This window comes from Aythya ferina (genome assembly GCF_964211825.1).
Source record: "Aythya ferina genome assembly, chromosome: 8".
NCBI lineage: Eukaryota > Metazoa > Chordata > Aves > Anseriformes > Anatidae > Aythya > Aythya ferina.
In genome coordinates, this window is record NC_140304.1 from 3,878,077 (window position 1) to 3,890,545 (window position 12,469).

General features: G+C 35.3%; 1 protein-coding gene and 1 long non-coding RNA gene across 6 annotated transcripts in view; one reads left to right on the plus strand and one right to left on the minus strand.

The window, feature by feature from the left end:
- The window catches only part of DPYD (dihydropyrimidine dehydrogenase), a 355,040-nt gene that overhangs the window by 264,173 nt on the left and 78,398 nt on the right, over positions 1 to 12,469 (minus strand). The window contains exon 1 of one of the 4 annotated variants that reach the window (XM_084526957.1): positions 601 to 652. The exons of the other annotated variants lie outside the window; for them this stretch is intronic. The gene's annotated coding sequence lies outside the window, so the exon portion shown is untranslated. Of the gene's footprint in view, positions 1 to 600; positions 653 to 12,469 lie in introns of those variants that run through there. 4 annotated transcript variants of the gene reach the window in all.
- Positions 625 to 7,840, plus strand: LOC311440275. 2 transcript variants are annotated; one of them, XR_014695302.1, is made up of 3 exons: positions 625 to 987; positions 6,836 to 6,921; positions 7,471 to 7,840. It is a non-coding gene; the product is annotated as an uncharacterized lncRNA (long non-coding RNA). The 2 variants fall into 2 exon arrangements; XR_014695303.1 differs by lacking the exon at positions 625 to 987 and adding an exon at positions 2,579 to 3,314.

Consider the following 12,469-nt stretch of genomic DNA (forward strand, 5'->3'; position numbering starts at 1 on the left):
ATACACACACACACACACACACACTTTAGCCACAGGAAAATAATACATCCCTCTCTAAAATATATGAACATCTTAAAAACAGGTGGCATCTTCTTGTATGCTTTGCTGTTAAAGGAAATCATTTGGCTTTGCTTCTCTACCATAAATTTGTTCAAAAGCAAAGATTCAAAAGAATCAGCAGATTAAAAGCTTCATGGCACAATAACAAAAATCATATATGCAAACTACAGAGGTCAGCACTGAGCAAAAGGAAGCCCTTTACAAACTACACAGCAAATCTGTACTGCATTCATAATACTCTGAGTTTAAAGGTTGTGGTGGTTTTACCGTGCTGGGCAGCTAAACCCCACAACCGCTCTCTCACTCCCCCTCCTTTAGATGAGGAGGGGGAGAAGTAAAGCAAAGAACAACTCACGGGTTGAGATAAGGATAATTTAATTAAAGGGAAATAATTATAATAATTAAATAAAGACTACCATGAACTAAACAATTTAACTAAGGGGAAATAAAAGGGAAAGGGGAAAAAGGGAGGAAAACAAACAAACAAAATAAATGAAAGCTATATGGAAGTGCAGAGGAAAGAAATTACTCTCTACTTCCCACAAATGAGCGATGATTGACCACGTCCTTGAAGCAAGGCCTCAACGCACGCAGCCCGTGTTCGAGAGGAGGACCGACGCCTTCTCAACGAGAGCCCACCCCTCCCCTCTTCTTCCTGTTTCCACCTTCTATTGCTGAGTGTGACACCACATGGTATGGAATATCCCTTTGATTGGTTTAGGTCAGCTGCCCTGGTGATGTTTCTCTCCTCACTTTTTGCCCACCCCCTAGGAGGGTTAGAGAAAGGCCCAATGCTGTGCCACTGCTGCTCAGCAGTAGACACAACACTGGTGTGATAACACTGCTGTTCCAGCTACAAGTACTGAGTACGGCACTGAATGGGCTGCTGCCGGGGAAGTTAACATTCCAGCCAGACCCAGTACAAAGGTAAGTAACATTTCAATAGGAAATAGTCAGGAAAAATAGTCAGGAAAATAGGAAAAATTCAGTCTTAATTGTTTATTGGAAGTAAATACTCATTGAGACTGAATGAATGGTATATACATGCTATATCTAGCTTTTGCTATAATCACCTTTAATCTGGAAAATTTTACAATATTCACAGTATGACGATATAAATAAATGACATAGCTGAAAGTCACTCTCTAGACTCTTGACACTTACATGAAACAAAAAATTAAATAGGTTGTTTTTGTTTTGTTTAAAAATAATAATAAAAATAAACAGATAAGCACCTTAGAGACAGTAGTGGTAACATGAAAGTTCACTTTCTATAGATCTGAATGGTCAGTAAGTAAATTTAGAACCTGATCCTCTTGATGGAAAGATTGGTTTACAGAACCACTGTACTGTGTACTTCCTCCTTATCACAGGTTGATTTATCAAGAATAGAGAAACTCCTACATGCAGACTACTTGATTAGGGCTATAAGATAGCTGTTCAACCTTTAAAGTCTCACCAACCATGGCTACTGTGACGTTAACAGACAGAAGTCAGATGAGATGACCTAATATGTTTAGACTATCTTTGCAATTTCTCCTAGTATATTGAATAACAGCCTCTAAAAATGGCAAATCTATGTCTGCTTATCTATCTGCAGTTGAGGTTCCCCACAGAGATAAGCAAACTTTACAGAATTTATGAGTTCATATATTTCAAGTTATTTAAGATTACAGTAGTGACACAAGTGTCCAAAAAAAATATTTTCCGTATAAGTCAAATTCCTATTTTTAGCACCTTACCAGACACTCCAAAATTAGGGCAAATAAAAGGACTCCAGTTAAAAAGAAAAGCATACAAATGATCTAAGGTAATTGGTTATCAGATACAACTGCCTGAACACTTTTTAAAAATGGTTTGATTTCTAAAAGCTATTGCATAGCTTTTTAGAGGGATGTATAGTGGGAAAGAAAACTCCATTTACTAGCTGAGCATAAAGAGGCACTGGTCTGCTATCATCAAGACGGTGTAGGTGGGAACTAGACCAGAATTGGCTGATCTGGGTTTGTAACAATAGTACAAACATTTGTTGCTATAAGAAAAGCACAAAAAAATCTTGCATTTTAGGCTTTAGCCTTACAACCTAAGTAGGAAGAATTTTCACATCCTTTTAAGAAGATTATATATAAAAAAGTATTTGTCACATTTCCTCCAATATTGAAGCTAATGGCATAAGAATGAAGACGTTTTCTGGGATGGTTCAGCAGCTAAGTGCTGTCTGGAAAATATTAAATTAAATGCTTTTTCAGAGAAATGCAGCTTAGAGGAATTTTAAGGTGGATTAATAAAAACATTAATCTGTTAATTCACCATGGTTTTATATATCACTTCTTCTCGAGTATGTGGCATTGTATTACTTTGTATATGCTCAAATTGTTAGACCTATGGCAAATATGGCAATCCCAGGACCATAAGCGTAGTACAACTGAGTGTACTTTTCCTATTTCCCAAAGGCATTGCGTTTTCAAAACCTGGTGGAAGGATTTAAATATTTTCCTTTGATAGATAGTTTCTTTTGCTACAAATGAGCAGATGTCTGCCTTTTGGCAATTCTTTTATACAGTTATTTGAAAACAATTACAGAAAAACATTAAAATTGATTTATGGAAAAAGTACTCCACAAAGATCCAAATACTGCATTCCTCACATAGACTAGTCACACAGAGAGACTTCAGAAAGCCTAGCAATCAATACAAAGCACTGCTTCTCTTCCACCCTTTATTACTATCTCATCTCTACACAACACACACAGTACCAACGATTAGCAAGTTCACACTTGCTCCTACATCCCAGGCTGAGATGCTGTGAGTTTAGTGTTGCTCTTTTTAACTTTGAAGCATGAGGGTTCAATGAGTATATCTGATAAATTCAAGTAGCTTCATGACTCAGATTTTAAAGGATACTATGATACAACCCGTGGTATCAACACAATCATGACTGTAGCTTCCTTATCAGCATCTCTCTCTTCCTTAATGGCAAGAGCTGCTAATTGTTTTTTGTACTAGATAGGAATGCCAAAAGAAGATACCTATAGACTCATACAGCTCTTACTAATTTTTTTACAATGAGAATCCCAAGGCTTTCTACCCACACTTCTTATCATTGGAAAATTGTCACTCTCACTTGTCTTGAGCCTGCAGTGCTTCCCTGGATGCCAGCTATCCCATGAAGGGAGCCAACAAGTGAGCCTGCTTTATGGGTGCTACTGCCATTCTGCTCCATTCCTGCATCCCTGACTCAGGAAAAGTCAACAGGCAAGCCTAGCTAATGTTCTCCCTCTCCTTCTCTAGTAGAATCTGATCTGATCACATTTACAAGAGTTTAGATTGTGAGTGCTGCTGCTGCTCTATCAGATTCCTTTCTCAGTGAGGACCTCCTCATCTCAAGCTTTAAAAGCAGTTAGATCACCTGCATGAAGGCATCTTGATAAGCTACTTTGAATTAGAAACTCCCTCCAACCATCTTGCAGGTATAATCCAGGGCTACATTTTCTATGAGGACATGAATAGTAATAAACATTGTTTAGTCAAGATGGGTACATAGATATTAAAAACTACCTAGTTCTATATTCAGTTAGGCAGTTTAATGAAGAATATCAATATAAATTCAAAAGAATATTTTTAAGTCACTTACTGCTTGTGCCACTGATATCTATTCAGTTATGTAATGTGAAGCAGTGGAAAGGGAGAAGATAAATGCAAGTGAACGTATTTAGTCACTTGTAATTCAGTCAATACAATTTGTTTTTCCTTTGTAAGCCTACAACAGCAGAAGGGTACAGTTATTCACTCTTTAATTTCACTACAGGCTTAAAATGTACTGGATGTGCATTATGACCAGTTGTTTTTTCCAACATTGTTTTTTCCAAGCCTCAACATATTACTTCAAACACTCATCTGACTAAAACAATTTTCTTCATAATCAGAAGACAGGATATTTTGTCAATCATCATAGGTTTGTCTTTCTGCACTAGACAGGAATGAAGAATAGTAAGACTCTTTTCTTCATGCTTTCATTTCCATGGATATCCCCCTCTGTAGACCAGGAGATTTTCAGAGAGGCAGAAACCTAACAGCTCTCTCTCAATGAGAACAATAAAAAATAAATACCAAAATGAAAAAAAAAAGAAAAAAATGGAAAATAACCATAACTACAAGCAAAATTACTGTTTTTGTTTTTGAAATACCTCTCTAAAAATCAATTTTGTTACTTTATGAATGCTGAAATCATAAGGAATTCTACTAACTTCTGTTTACAAAATATGACCCCACAAAATCATGTCCACAGTTTCAAACAAAAGCAAGAGAAATATGCACAGTATTACATGAGGTAATATAGCCTCTTATTTTCAAGCAAAGAGGAAGCAGTGACGCTGCTCTGACAACATGTCTTACCACTAGCACTACATGGTCTTTGTTAAAATACACTTGAGTATACTTGCTAGTGCAGTGCAAGATGATGTATTAGCATAAACAGTTAACTCAGAACCACAAAAGTCAAAACAGATCAACAAGACAGATCAACTACATTATGTTGTGCATTATTTTTTGTGTTTGTTCACTTGCTAATTTGCACAATTCAGTAATTCATTAAAAGGTCTCCTTATCATTAGTGCAAATTAGCATTTTTCTAAAATATAATTAAATTTACACTTCATATTGTTGCCTTTGTAAAGACAAAAGATATTGCGTGGTCAAATGAAATTCTAAGGTGATTATTCTAAACCCATAAATAGTTTTACATAACCTCCTGACATATTAATCTATATCAGCTCGGTGGGTATACAATATTATCACCAAAAATTATCATTTTTCTGCTTGGCATGAAAATACAATGCTTTTTTTTTTTTTTTTTCTTTTGCCTCCTTGGATTGCTCCTGATAGCATTATCTATCCACTTATTCTAAACTGAAGCCATTCCTACACTAAGTGAATCCTATTACTTCCACACCAGAAACATTTAACCGATCCTAATCCTTCTCTAACAGATACTTTTTCCATAGTAAAACCCAAAGTCCCTAAGTGGAAATAAATCTCAAAGAGCAGCAGGTTCCTTCAAAAAATTTAAACATTAAATGTTGTTTTTAGATTCAGACAAACAATCCTTTAACTATAAATCACAGTATGGATTTGTAAGAGTGACACACAGTTCACGGCAATTTTTGGAGGGATGAGGGCTATTTTTAATGCATCTCTCTCATTACTAACAGAGTTCATAATAAAAATATTACAAATATTAATGAATAGTTCAAATAACTTTCACCTTTCAACAGAACAAATGAATCCAACTCATTTTGAGATATTGTGATTTAATTTGCCCTTTCTATATATTATGACAAAACAAAAAACATGAGCTCCAGCATTTTCCATATACTCACAATGTAAGGAAGGTACAACATGGAAAGCAAACCATCTCAACTAGAGTTAAAATCAGTTCAGTTAGCATCTGTGTGACAAAAAGTATTCCACCTTTTATACAGGCAGTTCATAATGGCTCATGCTACAATCTATTAAATATTTAATAATTTACCATGAATATAAAGTATGACCTTAACACCTTATTCTTGGAGAAGTAAAATTTTAAATTACTTACACACTGTATCTCGGGGGAAAGATGAGCGAGAAAAAAAGGTGGAATGAGAAAAAGGGAGAAAAAACAGTAGTGAGCATTCACTAACTGAGAAACTTACCTTCTATGGCCCATTTTCTCAAGCCAAATCTATCCCAAAGAAGCCAAGTTTTGCCAAGTTTTTCAGAATGCTACAAATGCTAATTCATAGAATTGTAGAATCATTAAGATTGAAAAAGCCCTCCAAGATCACCTGGTCCAACCATCCAATTCTGGTACCAGCATTTGGTATCTAGAAACCCACTGTTCTGTTGTAAGGATACTTCTGCTAATTTGCTGATTTTTTCATGTGCCACACTTCCAAACTTCTCTATAAAGAAAATATGTATATTTATTTAGAAATAGTGATATTCTAAAATGCAACTTTTTTTTTTTTCCCCTAAGTACAGAATTTGCCGTATTAAATCTTCAGACTGGTACATCTTCAGTTACTTGACAAATTTATTTCTGAAACATTGCTATAACACAGCAGATTTGTTATTTTTCTTCCCAGTTATTTTTCTTCCATTACTGGGGACCAGCAGCATTTCTTTTGCAGGCTCTAAATATAGGCAGAAAATTACCAGTTTCTTTAAAGAAACTTATAATTTTTTTGCCCCACTAAGCAACAGACAAAAGCATTAATTGAACCTGATACAAAGTCATGAGCCATTCTCAAAAATATTTAGAAACCCTGACTTGCTAATATAAAACTTGTCTGCATTGTGACTCCAGTAGTTAGCGTTCATCCTGAAAATGGCAAGTCAGTTACAGTTTTGAATGAAGAAATGTCCTTCCTTAAATCAAGTTAAAAAAAATAAAATGAAATAAATATATAAATAAATAAGAAAATGAGTCTGAGTGTTTATCCCCCTTGCATTTATCTTTGCAACCTGAGCATCTTTTGCCTTATACTCCCTCAACCCCATCAAGGCTATAAGGCAGAGAAAAAAATATTTTTGTTTTGACAATGAAGTATTATGGCATAGAACACTTTAGCAGCATTCAGCTACCTACAGCACAGAAATCTCTTGTATCCAAGCATACAAGCCAATACCAGAACCATTGAGTTATTCCTCCTTTCTGGGTCTCCACTGGACCATCATGTTATATACTTATTTCTTACTTAATTTAATAATTATTTTTTCTTATTATTATTATTTTAAAGCTACTGTGGATCAACAGCAGAACCATCAACCCACCGTTCCAACTTCTGAAGAGTGAAGACAATTCAGCAATTACTTAGACTTTTGAGTAAGTCATTGATCATAAGGAAGATTGTTGAGTTTCAGATCAAGGGTCCTTATTAAAGCATTAATGACAATTAAAAAAAAAAAAAAGACATTGTTAGGTTGCTGTTGAAGTTGCAGGCCTATTGATTAGACATTTTTAAAGGAAAAATAACCTGTAAACAAAAGCAGTAAATTCAGAAGTCATTGAGATTCAGAGTTCCTTGAGAACATATTTTTAAAATACCTTTCAAGAAAAGAATATTGTTTTAACAACATCAAGTAACATCAATTTTTGTTTTTCCATATCATACACTTGTGAATGAGCATTGAGCAGAGCACCAAAGTAATTGTATTGATTTTAACACCTGCATGAGAACAAGCTGCATACAGTTATTAAAAATACAAACTATATTTTTTCATGTAAAAAAAAAAACAAAACAGTTGCTTTCTAGCATAAAATTCTACAGCACAGAACATACCATTTTTTAAATTGTGCTATAGATAGACTTAGTCTCAACAATAAATATCTGCATAATGCCAGATGATAAAATATTTTTTTTTTTTTATTTAGGGTGACAGTGGTGTGAAACATCCCAAATCTGCTTATATTGTCAGATAAGTCTCTTACGATGATGATTGTTAAAATTGTCTAAAGAATCTTTGGCGTATCTTTGAAGAAAACGCCAAATAGTACTACAAGAAATCAGTTCATTTAGCATTTTTTATTTTCAGAAAACTAACACTTACTTTTGTGGACAAAAGAATAGGTCTATTTGCATTTAGACAAAGAAAGAAGCAGAAAGTATGTTTGAAATTACTGATAATGAGGAAAGTCTGAATATCCTTACATAATACTCAGTTCACTTGATATTGTTCTCCAGTGCATCTAACTACAACGTTAATTATTTCAATAAACAGTATGCTCACACAATAATGAAAAATCCTACAGATTAATTTGTAACATATTTTTCCTGTACTGATTCTCCTATCAGTTTGATCTCTTGGATCTAAACATCAAAATATTTTTCATAAAGAAAATAAGGTGTAATTTAGCATGTACACATACTACATCATGACATAATCATTTTATTTTACATTTAATCCTGTTTTTTTCCCCAAAAAATCCAGAAGGTAAATGAATGTTGACAGACTGCATTCAAAATACAGTGAACAAAAGACACTGATTCGTACATTGTGATCACCACATAGAATAATTTAACCCACTCAAATATGTTATCAAATGTATCAGAGTATTAAAAGAGCATAAAATTCTCCTTTTTTTTTATTTGGTTAAATAAGAAAAGAAATCAGATTTGCACATATTTATCAGAGTAACACATTTAAAATCTTTTCCAGTTGTATGCAACATTTTGAAGACATGTTCTGCACAGTACAATCTCACTTCTTGTCTGAATTTAATGTTAGGTAACTTTCTTACTCGATTTATAACACTTTATTACAACTTAGTACAGTTCTACCTTTGGTATTCATTGCACACTATAATAAAAAAAAATAAGGATCCTTCATGTTGATAAAATATGCTGTGACTGAAGACAGTAAGCACGTGTGCATTCGTTTACAATAGAATGTACAAATCAAATGTTTTATTTGTATCAGGGCTGGCACAAATCACCTGCTAACAAAAGCATTAGTGCTATCCTGAGGCTGCAGTCTGCAAATAAACAACTTTGAAAAGAAACTATCCTGAAGGAAACCTCCGTTTTTACCTGTCATATAAAGCATCCATCTGTCTCATGCACACTTATGGAATGAAAGTGAAATTGAAGTGCAGCTGTGGTACCCAATCATTCTACTGACTAACTTTGAAGGTATTCGATAGAAGGGGAGTTTGTGAGAAGGAAACAAATCTCTTCTACCTAATCAGACTTTTAAATTCTTTTAAAAATAGTTAATTTCATTAAATTTAAAATACAACAATTCCTAAATTAAGCCAGATAAGGCATTTCCATAAAGAGAGGCTCGGGAACAACAGACCTTGGAGTTTCCCTGTTTTCAGTCAGTATGTCAATAAACACATCTTCTTGACAGAGTCCATCCTGCCAAAAACCAACTAGACCAACATTGTTCTATGGCTTAAAAGCAGAAGAGTTTCCAAGAAGCTAATTCCAGTTCCAAATTCTTCTGCGTGCTGCTTGGAAGATCTAGAGAAGGTCCATCTTTGCACTGTTTTTTCTGCAGTATGCAGGGATGGTACAGCTTCTCAAAGTGACTCTGAGCATCACTGGTTGCTTAATTGAGAAACAAATCTCCCAGGAGTCCTTCCTCAATGGTTTTTGGTTCACATAGCAGAGTGGTCTTGAAGCCTACAAATAGGATTTCTTTGGGATGAAACTAAACCAAAAGAAAAGCTCCAGAACTACTTCTTAATATGCTCTAGCTGCAATTCAACACACACTCCACCCTACTTCCAGTATGAAACGTCCAACCAGCACACACAAAAGGGTGGACTCTGGGCTGTCAGCACCAGCTGCTTGAGGGACCCAGCTGCTCTAGATGGGCCATGCCACTCTCTGGTCTGTATTCCCTCTGCTGCTTGCCAGCATGGCAAGATGCAAAGCACTCAGTGTGAAGGAGCTCCTGCTGCACTGCAAGGAATTTCCCCTATCTCGTGCTAACACTGAAGATGCAGCTAGCAATTCTATCAGCTAATACCCTATTCAATCACATATTAGCATTTTGGACACATATCATTAAATCTCTAGGGTTTTTTCAGTATTCCTGAAACAAGGCAGCTTCTCTTCCTGAATTTCTACCTCAGAAACATCTGTCTCCAGTCACATAGGCTGATAATTTTCTGGACTTACACTCATTTAGCTATGCTCAGTACCACTGTTTCCAGGCTTTACAAGGTTCTTTACATTTCCTTGACCAGTAGCACTTTCAACTGCTTTAAATGTTCTTTTTTCCTTTTTTTTTTTTTTTTTTTTTTTTTTGATAATTCATGTGGATTTTAAATGAAATAACACTAACCAGCTAAACCACTTCAACTTTTTTTTTTCTTTTTCTTTACTCCTTTATTTTTGTGGCAATTGACTGATGCCCTCCTCCTACATTTTACCTGAAATATCCATAACAGTTACATGGAAAATACTTTCACTTTTCCTGTTTTACACATTTTATTAATATCACGTCATCTCTATGTATTTTTTTTTTCTTGAAAGAAAAATACTGAAGTACTGAAGTTACAAAATTATGCCAAAAAGGACATACTTATAGTCTTATAATCTCTCAACAATTTAAGTCAGTATTATTAATGTAATTTGGGGGAAGAAAGGTACATGAATGTAAACACCTGCCACTGTACACCAGTCCTGATTACAGAGACAGACTATTCATCTTTTAATGTATAAGAGAACAAAAAAGCAGGTCATCTATTAAAACTGAGCCTATTCATTTACAAAGACCGGAGAGTCCAGAAGAAATACAAGCGGCAATTTTGGGGGGGAACTTTTTGAAAAATTTCTAACAACTGCTACAATGCTATCTCAAACTCCTAGGTTTACAACTTGGCTGACAAAATAAATAAATAAATAAATAAAGTAAAACCAGTATTTTTTGCCATAATATAATGTTACATGATTTAAGGCTTTTCCCAAACATTAATTTACCTTAATTCTTCTTTTACCTTTAACATATCAATCCTAATGCAAACAAGTAATTAGAAGAATGAACACAACAGAAAGTCTTTGGCCAGTTCTTCCCTGCTTACAGAAAAGCCTGGAAACACAGAAAATGCTTACAGGACGCCCTGTTGTTCCCCACATGCAAGCCATGGCAGACCCAAGAATATGAGCAACCTTTCATATGAACTAAGGTCCCTTATCTTGCCTGCCTAGCAAGGCACTGGTCTGCACTGCCACATTAGGAAGAGGATCACCCTAAAAATGAGTTACAAATCACTGGTGCTTTTGCTTCTCTCTCTAAAATAGATACATATATATCTTAATTGCTGTCCAAAACCAGGCAAATACTTATGTGGAATGCTTAGTATGTGGCATACCCTTACATCCTACATGAGTTTCTCTTTCCACCAAGCTTGCAGGGGACACAGTTATTCTCCCTTCCACAAGTGAGCAGGTAATATGCAGATTTCAACACTATGTGTTAAATATATATATATATATATATGTATATATATCATAAAAACAAAAAACAATTAAAGATGTACAGAATGTCCTCAGGTGTAATTCTCAGTACCAGTAGACACCATTCATAATAGAGAGGGACTCAGCACTCCTCAGTACTATAGGCTCCTACACAGGCAATAATAATAATAACAATAAAGCCAGAGAAGCAGCATCAGAAGATAAGTTCCTCCCAACAGTTTCTCTCTTAAAACCTACATCTAGGCTTCCCTGAAAACAGATCTACCATGGGATGCCACCAGGAAGGATTGGAATGCTTTATAACTATTCACCTGCAACTATACATACATGTACACTTTTGTACTGTTTCTACCACTTAGCTGGGGCAGGAGTTGCCTGCATGCAAGGGAGGTGGGTGTTGCTGCTGGAAGCTCCCAGACACCTCACCTGCACTCCAATAGACCTGCCTGCTTACTGTTACACAAGTCAGACAGAAGCAGCTGCCTTCTTCAGCCACTCTTCCAGAGCCAAACTGTTGTGCTTCAGCTTTTACTACACAAAGTAGCATGTGAAACTTTGTCCAGTGTGCAAAAATTATGCATTGCTTACAACGCTAAGTACACAGAGACAGGTATTTTTCAGAACTTCTAAAACTAGCATGGTGCCTACTGCTCACAGACCAGCAGAGCAGACTGCACATCATCTGTAACGGCAATCCAGCAAGCAACCTACAACCCACAGATTTGTTTACACCGTGTAGTACTGAATGATATATATTTATGTATTGTAAAGGGAAAGTTGTATTCCTCAAGTTTATATTAAATTCATGAGTATAATAGTTTAATCCTAAAATCCTAATTATATTTTTTATTTTATTTATTTATTTTAAGTATGAATAAATTCAATAACCTGGCTAAATAACAAATTCAATTAATTCAAGGAATGACTTAGAGAATTATTAAATGTAAATAACATTTCAATTAATATTTCTGGGAAAATTAGAAATATTTCACATAACATTTTCTGGGTTCCTACAAGTAAAACAAATAGCTTATTTCCTTCAAACCTCAGGGGGAGGAGGAAAAGGAGGGAAGAAGCTCTATATTAAATGAAATGTTTTTTGCATGGTCACAAGTAGTTTTGGTTAATTACTTATTAGATTAGCCAAGGTTTTAATAAATAGAGCCCTACTCTGGTGCAGATGTTGACATCTGTAAAAGTTAGTGCAGTTTTGCCTCCTCCAGTCATTGTAGCACCTGGAGAAGCCACAGGGGAGGCAACCTGGATTCCTAGTGAAATTACAGCAGCAGCTGTAAGCTCAGGAGGAGGTATACACCAACGTGCACCAGACGGCAGCATTGTACAAACCCACATTCTTTCTTCTTAAATACATTCTATAAGTAACACTGGGAAAGCTGTGATGAGAACACAGCATGCCAGATGACATAAAACATCCACATTCAT